Below are 16,608 nucleotides of genomic sequence, written 5' to 3' on the forward strand. Positions count from 1 at the left end.
AGCTTCACACAAGAACATTGGAAAGCATAAATGAGCAATAAATTCAAACTCATCATAAAGCATACCAAATACATTACCATGGTTGGGTTTAAAAGATCAAGATCAATTCAACATAATACCACAATCACAAAACTCCCAAGCCTTTGGTAGATGTCCTAAAACTGGTCAACACTCTAGTCAATCCAAACCCAAAACATAGACAACATACCATAGCGTAATGTAGGTTTCATAGTTTGGTTTGATTTTGAAAACATATTATTGAGTTAAAAGTAAGGTTTCAGATTCCAGTTTAACATATGTTTCAAGTAGATGAGATTCACAGTTTACCCTTACAATTTAACCCATTCTTATATTCGAATAAAATACAGAATTACCCCTATTTGATTTTAAGTCAATTTTCTAAAAATACTCTAAGGGTAATTATCTATTTAAAGTATTAAAATAAACCTCATTGATTTTAAATAAAATAATTACAATTTTAAAACAAATTAGAGTTATTAATAATAATTAAATAAATTCTTAAACTTCATTGAACAACTTCAATTATTAATTTAACTTAATTATATTTAATTAAATTAATTAATAATTATATACTATAATCATCTTAATCCTTCATTAACTATTTACTAAAAATAATAAATATTAATAAATTTATTAATAAAATTTATTTAAAAATAATAATAATTTAATAATTAAATAATATTAATTTTAATAAACAATTTTTAAAAATAAAAATAAAATCAAATTACAAAATTTATATATAAAAAAACATTATATAAAAAGGAGAGGTGTATTTATAAAGGCCCATCGACCTTAAATGGCTCACGACCATTGCAGCTGCCATAGGGGTTTGCGACCGTGACAGTACTATGTATTACCGCTATCACAGTACCCTGCATCAATGATAATTAAGCCACTTATTAAAGGTAAGGAATGAGAGATGGGCCCCCCCATATATATATATATATGTATTTTAATTTTAATTTTTATAAATTTTCATATAAGATTCTCTTTTAAAAGAAATTTCCCATAACAAAATTTTGTTTAATATATATTTTTTTAACAGAATTTTGGCCAAAACTCTGATAGGGAAAATTTAGCAAGCCAATCAACTTTTCAATATAAGATTTCCATATCATTTCAAACTCTTCCCAAATAAAATTGTGACTCCAAATCTACAGAACAAGGGTTTTTACTATATTTTAAATCTCCACGTATACAAAAGATATGGACATGCATACTAATAATTTACAATATTGAAATACTCATCACAAAGAATTTCAAATAACATTTCACAGTCACAGAGAAGATAGGAATAAGGAAATAGCGTAATTAACTATGTGAATCAATCACAAGAATCTACTTGGATTCTGATGCTAAATCACAAACACCCGAAAAGATTTGTAAAAGAAATTTATTCTCTCAAAACTTTCTCTCTTCAAAATTCCTTCTCCAATATTTGCGGTCCCTCGAAAATGAGCCCTCAATTGGTGATAAGGAGTTCTGTCCTAAATTTGGGGCACTAATTTTGCAATCACCTGAGGACTCCTTGCTTACTAGTCTTTAAATCTTTATTATATTTCTTTTAATATTTTCATGCACCTTTATTGTAATATAAAATATCTTAATTAAATTCGCTTGACTTCTCTTTTTAATTAATTTATTAAATTTTAATCTCATGCACACTTTATGCAATCCTAAAACTTTTAATAAATTAATATCCTTTCACTTTTTAATTTATTTTCAAAATGTTAATTGATAAAATATTCATTAACTTAAATAATAATAGTATTTAGCATTTATTTAAAAATGAACTCTAAATATATTATTATTAAATTAAATAAATATGATCACATTCTAAAATTTAACTTATAACTTTAATCTTTAATTCTTCTTTATTTAATTAATTTTCCAATTAATTAAATATAATTAAATATTTAAAAATACCATAATAATTTTCCATTAAATCAAATCATTAATTAAATAATTTAATTTGACTTAATTAACAGGAAAATCACCAAAGACTTATAGGACGAAATACAAAAACCCATCATAGAAAAACACATACAAGATCAAACTAAAGGGTTATAATCATGAACTTACATCATACAACACATTCAGAAGGTAACCAACTCAAATACTTGTCCTAATTTCTAGGACAACTGGGTTTAAAGGTTAGGATTTGGACTTAAGAATTTATCTCCCCTCTTTTACCATTGAGATAATGCGATAGGGTATGATCATCTTGACAATTCAGGGAAGTCAATACCCAGTACCTGCAATCTGCATAAAATCCACGCATGTACAAACACATATATACTAAGCTAAACAAGCAATGGTAGGAAGTGGTGCATCATGTAGATCTCGACTAGTAGGTGACTATGACTCCCTTCCTTAACCACATCATAAATGTCATACATAAAGAAAATATACATGCACACCATACACATGCAGTATGGGGTAAGTATCCATGAGAAAACACATATGATAATCCATCTAACTAATCGTCATCAATAATTGAAATAGGACATTAAATTTGATCTCCACTTCACCCAATCTCCTAGTCTCTCGGTCTCCACTTCTCTTGGTCTCTTAGTCTCCCCCTCTATCTCTAACTTCATGCAAACTATGGAGATCAGGAGATTAACTTTGACCTCCACTTCTCCTGGTCTCTTATTTTCCTAGTCACAATGAGCACTTAGTGTTTCATATCATCATTAGTTAGTGCCATGTGGCACATTGGGATTGGTCCACATCATTCTAGATCACCTCTAGTTATTTTCCAAGCGCTAGGTTGTGGTTGGTCAAAATTTATTTACATATCCCATCAAGTTAACTAGGCTTCATGTGCACATGTCTTCATTCTCAAAAGACCTTAAGCTTTATCATTTGGTATGTTTTCATTTGAACATTTAAACACTAATAAAACACTTAACTTGATGAATGTGGTATAATCCCTTGAACAATACTTTTATAATGTTGAAAATAGTTAAGCAGCCTCTAAAAATGACTTCAAAAAGTGACCAAATTGCATTCTTAGAAACTGTTGCTTTGCATGGTGATAGTATTTCAGATGGAGAATCTACAAAAAAAAATAGATTTTCATTTGGATATTTGGGGGAAAAGTTATTCACTTTCAAAGTTTCCCATTTAGCCATTTCTGCACATTTAAAAGCATTGGTTCTTGAAACCTTAAAAAAATGCATATTGTATGAGCTTTCAAAAGGTTATCAAATGGAGAGTTGAGGGCCTATAAATTGGATAGATGGTGGATAAAATAGTAGAAAACCATGGACTATTATTGGTTTTAGTTTTAGGTCAATAATGTGTGAGATAAAAATTTATGAAGAGGGTGTTTAAAATTCTACCAACTATGCCTGCATTATATCAAAATAAATTTCATTTTAAATGGCCATATGAAACCTATCAAATGGACTTATGAGGGGATCAAAATGGATACCAAGAATATCTCTCATGTCTAGAATAAACCATTGGAATAATTTTATCAATAGACTTAACTAGGCATAAGATAGTAACCGTCAAAGTGGGTTATTCAGATTTGTGACATAGTGCAAACAGGAGACCAACATGAAACACCAAACTTTGAGCTATTGAAAACCCTATCAAACTCATTATGGAGATTTAAAATTTGAAATGTAGGATATTTTATTATGAATGTAAACATCTTGAAATGGATAAGCCATGAAATTCAATAGGGTCCAAGATATACTTATGTAAAGTGGCCCTCTGATCGTTGTTTGACACTTGAGCAAAAATGCATATTTGAGAAGTGCTTAAAACAACACCTCACCGAATGATTCAAAACTTCAAACTAATGACCTAAGCTATATGAATATATTGAATGAATGACAAAAAGCACTTGAAAAATGTCCCATGACTCAAAATGACAACATGACATTTAGGCACAAAAGTATTTAGAGGGGTGTTTTTAGCAAAGTTTTTTCAAAATGATACTCAAAATTTCGCTTGCAATTTGAGTCTTATCAATGGCTCTATTTGGGGATGCATATCCCTTGTGGGAATGAAAATAATTCAAATCTATAGAAGAATCAAACCACTCCAACAAACTCTCTTGAACATCTTTATTGAAAGCAATAAAACTACTCCTAAATTGTACAAATGATGACCCTAGGCCACTAAAAGTTCAAAAAACCTTCTTACCTCTATCATAGACCTGATTCTCATTTGCACTTTCTTGAGGTAAGCTAGAAACATCACTTCTATTAGTTTCACCAATCATATTAGCATCTTCAATCAACTCATTTGACAAAACAAACTCTACATCTTCACTTTCATAATGCATGTAAAAACTAAAATCATTCCCTACAACTTGCTCATTATGAAAGTATAGATCAACATGCTCTTGGATTTCAAAATCAAACTAAAATTCCTCTATATTAATTGACTTGTGCATGCTATCCAAGGGAAATACAAAGGCTTCATACTCTACTTGATTCAAGAAATTACATACATCATGGAAGTGCATCTCACCTTGTGTAACCAGATGTGAAGGGTATGTGAAATTTGATTTCTCCTCATTTGCAATCTTGTTTGTCATCTAATCAGATTTAACGTGTTATGAAACTCCTTCACATTCTTTAAATAATGGACTAGTCACCAATTTATAAGAACTATCATGAAAGTGTGTACACATGATATGTTGATTAATGTCATTGTCCTCATCAAGCATTCTTTTGGTATGAACTTCAAATATATCACATCTATCATAGGAATCAGTACTACCTTCCTCATCATATGGACAATCAACACTTTTGTAGCATCACTAGTATGAGAACAATTTTAATCAATACTAAATCCCCCTTTAGTATTATTTTCCACACAAGATAAGTCGTCATATGTATTGACATTTGAACTACCATCATATACACCTCCAAAACTTGACACAAAATGTTCTAATTTTGTATTACTTTCACCATCAAACTTCAGGAAAAGGACTTCATTATGGGAAAATCATAACTAAAAGAAACACGGGTTTCCTTAGAAACATTTGCATACCTTTCAAAGCCATGAGCCAATAATATTGAAATTTCATTCATATGTAGTAAGACTTCATCACAAGTTTGTTCTCCTTGGCTATGATTATAATCTAGATGATTTGAAAAACTTATAACAATGGTATCATCAATAAAACAATTTCTAAAATTATAAACCTTACCACAACATTTTTCCACTTCTCTACACAATACCTCAACACTAGGTAGCTCACCACATTTATTTTCATCACAAGAAGAATTATCTGTACTACTGTTAGAACTTTCCTCACTGTCATAAATGCTATCACATCATTCATTTTCAGTTATACATCCATCTCTCTCTTGCTGACTCCAATCATTAGATTTAATAAATCTTGAATCCTTTTCTTCACAATCAAAATACAAATTATCATCATCTATGGATTCATCACATTCACTATGATTTTTAGCACATTCACTATCACTATTAGAAGATTCAATATGTATCTATTGTTATACAAATCACTCTCCATCTTCTTGATATATTATTCAAGTTGAAAAATCTTTTGTAATCTCAAATATGTTGGCCAATCAACTAAACTAGACATGAAAACATCTAGGAAAACAATGGGCCATGAAGATTCCTTAGGTCTTAAAGAAACATGAAGATCAATGAGTGCTAACTTAAACTCCATGTAGACTTGAACATCATTTAGACCTTGAATGATTTCTAATGTATTTCTTATGAAAGTAATGAGTTGAATACAATGTTCTTTTCTCAACATAACAACTTCTTCAAGAACACTTTCATGACTTGGTAAACAACCATTTTCAGATCTGACATTTGACTCCATTTTAAAACTATACCTCTTTCTCTTGGTGCTGAAAATACCAAATAGAGGTACTACTTTTCTATCACTTAATTTTTATGGAAGAAAACATATGAAAATTAAAGTACCTTGAGTGCTGATGCTAAAACTTAATCTGTTGATTTGGTACTGTTATATGCATGAACTTCTTCACATTATAGATGAAAAACATATAGAACTTTTAATTCCATAAAACAACAGATTCATACAACATTGAAGCTTGTAAATCATGAACTTATAACTCTCTTCTCCAAGAAACTATTATCAAAAACTTTAGATTTGCCCACAAAATGTGGAAGTATTTTAAAACTTCTATATGAAATAAAATTAGGAACTGGTACATAGATATTTGAGAGTCACCACTCACAGTTGTGAGAAATATTTTAAAACATAATTCATTACTTGACAAATTTGAACCATAATTTTAGCTTGTAGAAAATTTGAAAATTATTAAACCACATTTGAAGATTTATACACTTAGAAAAAAGGACAAACACATTTGATCATTCTTGACTCTGAATTTTACAACAACACTTTAAAACATTACATAGCTGAACTAAATGATAATAAAATTATTATGGTTGTACCATACAATCTTCATCCAACTCTTAAAGCTATTGTTGTCATGAATAAAGCATTATTGGGAGACATTAATCTTCAACAAGGAAATGAAAAAAACATCACAACCTTACTACAGTAGAAAATTCTTGTCATGACTTTCTTCTTGCTATATTGAATCTATTTTCATATTCTCAAGGTTTGTCTACTAGAGAGATTCGATACAGTCCCCAGTAGAGTTTCCATTTTATTGGTGACTTAGATGGGCAAAATACAGATAAAAAAATGAATTTGTATATGCAATTTATACTAGAGATTCATGTCTTTCTAAATAAGGCTTATTGCAACCCTATCCCCAGTGGAGTCACCATTTTGTTAGCTTCTGATTTAATAGAGATTTCAACTACTAGGTAGCTAGGACAAGATTGCATCTAAGGGCAGCTATCTCCTACAATGGACAAAGTTTGTCTAGAACCTAGGGCAATTATAAGGCTAGACTCTTTCTTCTTCTTTAAGCTTTACAAAACCTAGGTGGGTAGACATCAGATTCATTCATATGGTACAAGTTCCTAAAACATACGTCTAAATTTGTATTAAGAAGATTAAAATCCCAAAACCTTCTATGCTCATGCAATGGCATAGGTATGAAATAGCTAATAACATGACCAATGTAATTCACAAGCTAAGTGTGGGTATCATTTTTAGCTCTACAACATGAAATGGAAAGTGGATATTGTTTAATTGATTGATTTCAAGAAGAACTAGATATGAAACAACAAGAGTATATAATCTCCAACTGAGATTAATGCCTAATCCATTGGGCATCTCACAAACTACATCATACACCATAAACCTTGATCTAACCATTCAATTTGTAAATTAGACATCAATTTACAAGTTGAATTTTCTACTTATAAAAATCCTTCCATAAAATCTACAACCCTATCAAAGCACACTAAGCATTTACTTGATTCTTTGAATCAACATCATACTATACCATGGCATACAACCCTGAGTTAGTTGCAATTGAGATATGAAATCTTTTTTCACACATCGCAAAGGACTACAAAATTCATAAATATGAGACAAAGTTTAGAATGTAACTATTTATATTAAATCTTTGTATTCGTTTCTTTGAAGAAAATACATCAAAATATACCAAAAATCTCATGAGATACACAAAATGAACCAGAACTATGATTTTCTTTGCATTATTTGTTGTTCATACAGAGAAAATTTGCTAAAAGAATGGTGGAATCACAACTATGAAACTTGTCTAAAAGACTAGAGCCAACCCTGTACAATGAGAAAAGAAAAGAATAAGTAGAAGAGGAAGAATTCTTAGATTTGATCTAAATGTGAAATGTGTCCACTTAAAAATATTCCACTTCCTTCTTGCAAAACATCCCCCCTCTTCCATCTTCCAACTAAAAATCAAATCTAATCATTGCCCCAACATACTAATCAAAATATCTCATCAGAAAGATAAAAAACCACCTTAGAAAGAATATTAGATTTGCGGGTAAAATATTGTGAAAAATCCCCTTTAATTGGTTTCAAAGGAAAAATATGACTACTAGATACACCCATGCCAAATTTGGAGACAACCCAATTAACTATTTGCTCTGAAACTGAAAAATTAATCTCCAAGGTAAAATCAAGATTGTTTATTAAGAAGGCCTCAGTTTTACAAATTTGCTAATAAATTTTACCTGGTTAGAGTTGCTCATAAACTAATAGTAAAGATGGATTCCTCATCTTCTGCCCTTTCAAATGATGTACAATACTCATATATCAGGATAAAAATGATGCATTGGGTGTGCATTTGAAGTTTCAAGCTTAAAACTTATTACCATGCCCTTATTTTGCAAACAAGTCAACAATTTATAATATAACCCAGTTTTATTTAAAGATTGGTGCACATTTAAAATGGAAAAAATAATAGAAATGATTGGTTTTATCACTTTGATATTTTCCCCCATTTTCAAATTTGGGTCAAACTGGGTTGACCAACTTGTAGGTGCCACATGTCACCATTTGATAGGCCCTTGAATCTTGTCTTCATATCCTCTTCTCCACTAACTTCTCCAAACTGTAGAGATCAAGATATTAGCCTTGATCTCCACTTCTCCACCTTTGTCACTAATTACCTACAAATTGTGGAAATCAAGAGATTAACTTTGATCTCCACTTCTCCCTGTCTCCTGGTCTCTCAGTTTCCTAGTCTCTTGGTCTCTTGGTCTCCATCTCTAACCTCATGCAAACTATGGAGATTAGGACATTAAATTTGATCTCCACTTCTCCCAATCTCTTGGTCTCTCGATCTCCACTTCTCTTGCTCTCTCAGTCTCTACCTCTATTTATAACTTCGTGCAAACTGTGGAGATCAGGAGATTAATTTTGATCTCCACTTCTTCTAGTCTCCTATCTCTTGGTCTCCACTTCTCTTGGTCTCTTGATCTCCACCTCTATCTATAACTTGATGCAAACTATGGAGATCAGGAGATTAACTTTGATCTCCACTTCTTCGAGTCTCTCGGTCTCTCAGTCTCCACTTCTCCCAGTCTCTTGGTCTCCCAGTCTCCACTTGGAATCAACACTTGGTGTTTCATGTCATAATTAGTTAATGCCATGTGGCACATTAGGATTAGTCCACATCATGCCAAGTCACCTCTAATCATTTTCCATGTGTCAGGTTGTGGTTGGTCAAAATTTCTTTACATATCCCATCAAGTCAACTAGGCTTCATGTGCACATGTCTTCATTCTCAAAAGCCCTTAATCTTTGACATTTGATATGTTTTCACTTGTACATATAAACACTAATAAATAAATCAACTTTATTAATGTGCGATAAATCCCTTGAACAATACTTTTATAATGCTAAAAATAGTTAAGTAGCCTCTAGAAATTACTTCAAAAAGTGACCAAATTGTTGGTAAATAGATTTGTCACCTTGAAAATGTATGATTTGGAGTATGTGGCAAATCGATGTCTCCAACAGTTGGATAGGCCCTTGATATCCAACCTTCCTCTGTGTTTAGAGGGGCAGCTCCATCGTAAGATAAATTTTTTTTTTTTTCAAAAAAGACGAATAGAACTTAGAAAATAAAAGAAAAACCATTGATAGCAAATGCACCACACGCCTTCAATGTTTTCACAAAAATTATGTAATCTATTAATGAGAGCAATCAAGGACTATGCTTGAGAACTATCACTGTCACAATGCTAATTCAACCATTCATGAATACTCACACCATACCATGAAAATACTCATAAATTAATCAACACTCCAACCATTCAGATTCCTTAGAAAGAGAATGCCAAATGTACTTCCTTTACTTTCTTGCACCAAGAAAGTAAAAAATAACTGATTACAAAAATAACAATTGTACACACTTTTCAAAAATTGCTTTTTTATTAGAGCATAAGTGTTCCCTGTATCCAAGTCCAAAAAGTCCCTTATTACATTGATTTTTAGGAATTTCTAGCCAATCTAGATTAACCAACTTTTCGGGTTTGTAACCACTCAAAAAGTTAGAGTTTGGAATTTGACACACATTTGAAAACTGACTCTAACTCTAACTCATATCAATAAAAACTCTAGATCCTAACTCCAGTTACAATAAGTGACATAAGTCACTTTTAAAAAATGTATAACATTAAGCCCACATAGATTGAGCAAAAGATAAAGGAATTTACTTATGATAAGTTATGCATTGCATCTTCTCTCAATACAAGCAAAAATCTGCCAACCTACCCATTTAGGAAGGTTCTCGTTGGCTACATCATTATCATCATCATATCCTTCATTTACCTTCTCATAAGAATTCCTATGGTCCACTTTATAAACTTTCTTACAAGATGATGAGCATTTGAAATGTATTACCCATTGCTAACCAAAAAGATCCATGTTGGCTATGTAGAAAATACCTCACAAGTTTACAAGTAGTCAAGAAAAATCATTGTGCCGATGTCAACAGTAATGACTTAAAAAAATGATAACTTGTTCGATGAATTTCTCTGCAATTGGTGCTTCATAAAGGTACTTCCACTCACTAAAAATAAGTATAAGTCCCAAGGGCAATGATAGGGAATTGTTGAGAAGAACCATGGAAAATTCATTCAAGTTTCTAGATTTTGTGACTTGTTTTGCTACATCTATGAGCCTCCATAATGTAAGCGAGTATTAAGCTATGAGAAAACAATTCAAAATTTGCCACATATAGCCCACTGCATGAAAGGAAAGGTCTATAATGCCTCCACAAATGGCAGATATAATCATCAAGAAGAGGGCAGTCCAAACTTTGTTGTTATGCTTTTTCTTGAAAAGTAAACCTCTCCCACAACTATTATAATATTTGTAACATTCTTCAAAATTGTCACCATGGAAACATTTCTATACTTCAAACTAAAAATGCTTGTGACAAGCATCCCAACAAATGTAATATTGACAGGAAGCTAGACTTTAACAAGTTTCCAAGTGAGTGGTTCAGCTGTTATGATGCCAAAGGAGCTTAGTATCATAACAATTGCCACACCAACAAGATTCTGATAAAACATTATGGAAATTCCAGCATTAGAACTATAACTAGATAGAACAAATTTATTAACCAAAATCATGCCACATGATAAAAGGCAATATGTTATCCCAGACAATAGGGCTTGATTCCACAATTTAATAAACCCATGCTCCCGCACAATTTTCTCAACATCTTTCTCCACACTACCATCTTCTAAATCAGTGTTATCATTTATCAAATGCCTTGCTACTGACAATGATCTGCTACTTCTTCTCCTAGCACCTATCAGGCTATGGATACTCGGTGCCTGAATCAATGTTGCATTAGGAAAATTATTCATTACTTCATTTGATTCTCCATTTATATCTATTTTATTGAAGTCTTCCAATGTAGCTTTATCAACTGTTCAACTTCCCATTGCATTTAATGAGACATGTAAAGCCGTGACGCAACGAGCCCTCATAAACTTTCTCCTATTAATGCAAAAAGACTTCTTTTGTTCCATGTAGTGGCTCTGTTCCTATTATCAAGTTGGCAATGACATTAAGTCAAACACATTACATTCATGGTCATGTCTGTAGCTTTATGTGCTTTGTCTATGTTTGGGACTTGCTGGAAATCCTGCTATGCATTTGCCGCTTGGATTTTCTTCAATTCTGTGCATGATGGAGTATTAATGAAACTTAGTTCTCTGCCTTCTAATGCATCAACGCATTGTGTCAAACATTCGAAATACAAAATCTGCTCCAAACTTTCTTCGCATTGGTCTGCTCACATGTTTGGTCTCAGTCCTGTATTGACTTAGAAATAGCTTACTTTAGACAGGAATTTAGTCAAACAATTTGAGTGCCTTTGCTGGAGAATTATTACCAAATGTGTCATGTGCCTTGACTATGTTTGTATTGGTCGATTTGAAGGTGAATTTCCCCTGCCAATAAGCTTGAGAAATGGATATTTTCCACCGGTACTGATCAATTCATGCTGGGTTGGAAGACCAGATCAAAAATAGTTCTTCAATTTGCATAGGGGTTGACATACTTACAAAAAGAGTGTCAATAGAGAATAATTCAATTTGACATCAAACCTCAAAACATTCTGCTGGATAAAAATTTCAATGCAAAAGTCTCTGATTTTGGGCATGCAAAGTTGACCAATAGAGAGCAAAGTGAAGTGATAACTATGTTGAGAGCAACACCGGGCTACATGATGCCTGAACTGTTGAACATGCATATTATAGAGAAGGTAGATATATATAGCTTTGGTGTTATGTTGGTCAAAATTGTGAGCTGAAATGACATGAGCCACCTCCCTTCTTACGTTTTGTCTCTTATCAGCAACTTTAATAATGGAACGAATGCCAGGCCACAGGTCATAAAGAAAATAGTGCACACGCCTTGTCTATGGTCCCAAGGAATGCCGTGAGTGCTATTTTTTATCAAAGAACTTCAAGTATTGTTTCACACACATGTAGGATGAATTCTCTCCCACATTAGGAAGTTGCCTCTAACTTTCTTCCTCTATAGCTTACAAGATATTTGACCAATCACCCAAGTGAAAACCTCTGTGCTTTTGAGTTTTCATGGAATAACTAACACTGGGGAAGTTCAGGTTAGGATTAGGTTAAAAAGTTGGAGTACGTGGAGAGAGAAGATTGTGAATGAGAAAACCCAAACCCAAACCTGTACTTCTCTCTAAAAGTTTGAGTACATGGAGAGAGAAAAGTATGGGGAGAGAGAAAATGTTGAGGAGAGAGTGAGACTCAAACTCAAACCCAAACCCCAAACTTCTCTCTAAAAGTTTGACTACATGGAGAGAGAAAAGTATGGGGAAAGAGAAAAATTGGTTTAGCTGGGAATTAATCTCTCTCTTTCTAGAATTAATATAATTAATCCTCCCTCTAAAATGTCTAGGAAACACAAACAACATTCTCACAAATTGATGCTTTGCATGGTGATAGTCTTTCAAATGGAAAATCCATAGCAATAAATTGATGTTCATTTGGATATTTCAGGGAAAATTTATTTACTTTCAAAGTTGCTAATTTAACCATTTATACACATTTAAAAACATTGGTTCTGGAAACCTTTAAAAAATGCATACTGTATGAGCTTTCAAAAGGTTATCAAATGGAGAGATTAGGTGCTATAAATTGGACAGATGGTAGATAAAATGATAGAAAGTCATGGACAATTATTGGTTTTAGTTTTAGGTCAATAATTTGTGAGATAAAAATTTATGAAGACGGTGTTCAAAATTCTGCCAAATATGCCAGCGCTATATCAAAATAAATTTCATTTTAATTGGCCATATGAAACCTATCAAATGGACTCATGAGGGGCTCAAAATTGATAACAAGAATGTCTGTCATGTCTACAACACACTATTGAAGGAATTTAATCAATAGAATCAATTGGGCACATGATAGTAACCTTCAAAGTGGGCTATTCAGATTTGTGACATAGTTCAAATAGTAGACCAACATGAAACACCAGACTTTGAGCAATTGTTTTCTATCAAAACTCATCATGGAGACTTGAAATTTGACATGTAGGCTATTTGATGAGAAATTTAAATATCTCCAAAGGGATAAGTCATGAAATCAACAAGGCTTGAGATATAGTTATGCAAATTGAATCTTTGGTCGATGTTTGACACTTAAGTAAAAATGCATATTTGACAAGTGCTTAAAAAAACACCTCACCGAATGATTCAAAACTTCAAACTAATGACCTAAGGTGCATAAATATACTGAATCAATGACAACAAGAACTTGAAACAAATCCCATGAATCAAAATGACAACCCAAAATTTAGGCAAAAAAGCATTCATAATGACATTTTTAGAAAAGTTTTTTCAAAATGCTACTCAAAATCTCACTTGCAATTTTGAGTCCCATCATCGTCAATAGTTAAAAGAAGAGAGATCCAATTATTATATGAAGAAGTAAAGAGGGGAAAATTATAGATAAAGGAAGGCACACATGAAAGTGGGAGAAGCATGAAATAGTTACCTATGTGGTAATCAAAGAGAAAGAGGTATTGTCATTAAGAGATAGTGAAGAAGTTCATGCGTTCATGATCTAATATGACATTGGAAGCTATTAGAAGCACTAGTAGAGGTTTTTCATATCAGAGCTACATGGATGAGAATTAGAATGAAACTAAAAGGGATATTGTTGGATACTGAGATGAAAATCAAAATGAAACTAAGGATATTAATAAAAGATAAATTCCTAAACACAGAGGGATTTGATTGAAGCAAGTCAAGCATTTTGGGTTGCATGGTAACTAGAGATGTTGTCATCAATGTCAAAGAGGGAGATTTTTGGAAAATACAATTGGAATAGTTGGTGTGTTGTCATTGATGTCAAACCTTATTGGTGAGATAGTTTCTATCTACGTGGGGTGTCATTTCAAGATGATTGATCAAGAGGATTTGAGGAGTGATAAAAAGAGGACCTAGTGAAAAGGTTGAGTTATGAGGAATTACAATGAGCACTTGATCATATGGACTTTGACAAGATAATGTGTTATTTAATCATAACACTAAGTGAAGAAGACAACTATGTTGAATCCTAGAAGAGGTGATCAATAAAGAATAAATAGTTTGGCTTAACTGAGCTTCAATCTAGAAGATTAAGGAACTTATAGTTGAAGTTGAGTTATGCTAGTGTCAACCAAATAAACAATAGAAGCCAAGAATATTTAGTGTCGACTAAGGGACAGTTAAAGATAGAGTAATAGAGAAGCTATACTAAGCACCAATATATGGACCAATTGAAGACAATGTAAGATGAATAAGTCAGTGTAGTGATGACCAAGGTTGAAGACCACAATTTTGGCCATGTTAGAATTTTTTATTTTGTGAAGGAATCTCATTTTCTAGCCAACATAGTTGAATTCTTAGAATAAGTAAAGTGTGTTGAAGATAAGGATTGATGAGTTGGAACATTTAATGCAAGGGAAACTATGTTTGAGCATTTCTACGCATGGATTTAAGAAGAAGTTTCAAGAAGTTTCTAGAGGATGAAGGGGGAAATGAAAAGATTGAAGGATTTGATGAATCTAACCTAACCCTAAGATCAACGATGGTACTGTTTAAGGAGAAAAAGATCAAGCTACCTATGAAGGAGGAATAAGCACTAACCTAGGTGAGGTTGGAGAAGTTGGTGATTTTGTTAATTGGAAAATTTGAGCAAAAGGTTGAATAGTAAAGAGTTGAGGTGAAGAATGATTTCTTGAAGGGTTGTCAAGTGAATTAGTGATGAAGATGATAATAGAGGCCAGACATTGAATTAGTTGTTGGACTAAATTATGATCTATATTTGCAAAGTGAGTTATATTTATTTATATCAGCGTGTTGTTACTTTCTAAGCATTGTATCAGTTTGAAATCCTTTAATCAAGGTTGACCTAAAAATAATTTGTAAATCCTTTAATCAAGGTGAAATTCTAATAGAATTTTATTAAGTCCTCTAACAAGGTCACTCCTAGGGTGATTAAATCATTTAACAAGGTCACACCTAACAATGTGTATTATAATCTTGAACGGGGTTAGCTCCTCACAAAGCTCACTTTCAGAAGAGTGAAATATTGGTAGCATATTATCGATGGCTTTTCCCAAATTGAGTTTCCACATTAAATCCTAGTGTTATACTTGCGTGGATTTTATTTAACTTGATTTACTGTTAATATTTTACATTCTTCAAATTGATTACTATTATGATAGTTGACTACAAGTTTATGTTACTAATATATTGCTATAGAGACTGAGTGAATGAAAAGATAGATATAAGTTGTTTGAAATGTTTAAAATTTAAATTGGTACATCTAGACTTGAGGATAATGGATTCACCCCCCTCTATTGAGGTAATGGGTGTTGTACACATTGCATAATATTGTTATATTGTATTATTTTATTTTATTTTATCATGTAATTTTTCACCTAGGACCACCTAGATGGGTGTACAACATATAGAGATTCCCATGGGATATACTTAATGAGTTGTATTAGAATATTGTGATAATATTTGATGTAAATACTTAATATTGGGGAAAAAGAATTAAATATTCCAATACTGAATGTGGGGTTAATGGGTTAGGTAACACATGGTTTATGTAATACTATTAGTGGTTTTGTGGGACTTTCTATTATATGAGAAGCCATAAGGGTAGTTTTTGTACGAGAAGGGAAAAAGGCAAAAAGGAAAGCCGAGCAAGAAAAGGCTTGATAGGTTAGCCAAGGGAGCATTTGTGAAGGTTGGAAGCATGGCATGAGATGTGTGGATTCACACTTGTTCACATGGATTGCTTTCTTGTTGCTATGGATTTGAAGGCTTTTATGGTTGTATTACAATGGTGTTTTTTATGAATAATACATGGTGATGGATGTTTTTGGAGGTTGAATTTTTTCGCTCAATGAGGGTTTCTCAAGGTATATCTTGTGTCACTTTTTTGTGCGTATGTTGTCCATTCTCTTGCATGTGGATTTTAATTGCTTATTTAGTTTATATTTATTATGGGTTGTGTGGAAATAGTTATATTTTAGTTGTAAGTTTTCTTACAAGTGGTTTTAGAGCTATGGTTTTATTATTGTAACCCTAGATTGAATCCATGGGAATGCATGAGAGGATAAAAGAGAGGACAAGATATATCAGCTATTTATTA

General features: G+C 32.3%; 1 pseudogene; it reads right to left on the reverse strand.

Annotated features, from left to right (window-relative positions):
* Nucleotides 1–794: 794 nt before the first annotated feature.
* LOC149540535 (GDP-mannose transporter GONST1 pseudogene) lies at nucleotides 795–11,406 on the reverse strand (annotated as a pseudogene).
* Nucleotides 11,407–16,608: the final 5,202 nt, after the last annotated feature.

This window comes from Cupressus sempervirens, chromosome 9 (assembly GCF_028749045.1).
Source record: "Cupressus sempervirens isolate cs-2001-9-10 chromosome 9, ASM2874904v1, whole genome shotgun sequence".
Classification (NCBI taxonomy): Eukaryota; Viridiplantae; Streptophyta; class Pinopsida; order Cupressales; family Cupressaceae; genus Cupressus; species Cupressus sempervirens.